The 1,538-nt window shown below is 40.8% G+C and overlaps 1 non-coding gene across 1 annotated transcript; it reads right to left on the bottom strand.

The window, feature by feature from the left end:
• Positions 1-1,227: 1,227 nt before the first annotated feature.
• On the bottom strand, positions 1,228-1,302 carry Trnat-ugu. Its single transcript has one exon. It is a non-coding gene; the product is annotated as a tRNA-Thr (tRNA).
• Positions 1,303-1,538: the final 236 nt, after the last annotated feature.

Here is a 1,538-nt window from a genome sequence, read left to right as displayed (position 1 = left end):
ACCCATGGCACATATCTCCATTGTCTCCCATCCTTTCATCCTTTGAATCAGCAATTCCGGCACAGCCCTGGGCATTTTTCAGCCCTAAGTGCTTCTTAAGGAGGGGAGGGGGGGGGGGGGGGGGGGGGGATTTGGTATCCCAGCCAGATACTTGGGGTGTCAAGTGAGTTGTTGTTTGCAGTTGAGAGTGAGTGACCCATGACTCCACTGTAAGCAGTGTGTCACATACACATGGAGTGTATCTTCACAATTGTAGCTTTCTTGGTTTGTCTGCATAGAATCCAAGAGTTATTTGCATGCTAGCCATTAGGCAAGATTTTATTTGCTAGAATTATGGTTAACTGCATACTCATGTTGCGATTACTTCAGGCTGTCACACTTTTATAATTCTTCAGACCATCTGTTTGCCAGTTATGTCACTACAGGTGTATCCATCATAGGTCTCCGCACTCATTCCAAGTATTTTCCTGAAACTAATCATCTCACTACAAGAGATATAACAATAGCATTAAGTTTTTCACATTTCTCACATGTCTATCTACTATAACATCTGACAATGTGTAATTTTTCTCATAATTTTGGCCTTGAAAATTTTCATTCATTCTCACTGATACAATCTTCACCTCGTGTGTTGTTTCTTGGACTGTGATTAAGTAAGATGCTTTCTAGGCTGTGAAGTCTTCATCGACCAAATGTATGGGATTCAACTGAATTTTTTTTGTGTTTTCCATAATTATAATAGCTGTCAAAAACTTTATAGGGGTACTGGAATAGGAGCAAATTCTGTAAGAATATTTTTTTCTAATTTCATAAGTTTCAGGATTACAGTCCTCTAGCATTCATTCAAATCAAGAACACTGACATTCAAACTGTCTCCAATACTTATGGAAATAAAAGTAAACCCATACTGTAGAAACATTTAATTTCAGTTTCATTCTTTTGCATGCAAAGACACATTTGCAGTTTTATGTACATACCTGTCACAGTTGGATGCTTCCAGTGTTGCAGGAACTGTAGCTTCAGTAATACCTGTTTTTGACAGGGAGATTTAAACACTTATTCATTGCTAGGGTCTTATGGGTTATATATGAAGGTAGTATCTGTTCCCAAAAGAACAGTTACTGTTGACGACCATGCAGCTTTGCTAGAAATGAAATGACAATTAAATGGACACCCTAGCTGCAAACAGGCATTGATATACTTCATTGGGGACATGTTGAAAATGTGTGCCCCGACCGGGACTCGAACCCGGGATCTCCTGCTTACATGGCAGACACTCTATCCATCTGAGCCACCGAGGGCACAGAGGATAGTGCGCCTGCAGGGACTTATCCCTTGCACGCTCCCCGTGAGACCCACATTCCCAACATGTCCACACCACTACATTTGTAGTGCACCTAATAGATGTTTGCCCATCATACTCATTACTTGTGGCAGATTAATCTACCAAGCCTCGTATAAGTTTGGTCATAGCGTGTGTGTTCGCACAAGAAGGTCAATGGCCAGGAAGCCATATTTTAACTATATATGACAGTAGT

The sequence above is a fragment of the Schistocerca americana genome, chromosome 1 (genome assembly GCF_021461395.2).
Source record: "Schistocerca americana isolate TAMUIC-IGC-003095 chromosome 1, iqSchAmer2.1, whole genome shotgun sequence".
NCBI classification, from domain to species: Eukaryota; Metazoa; Arthropoda; class Insecta; order Orthoptera; family Acrididae; genus Schistocerca; species Schistocerca americana.
This window is presented reverse-complemented; position numbering and strand designations above follow the sequence as displayed.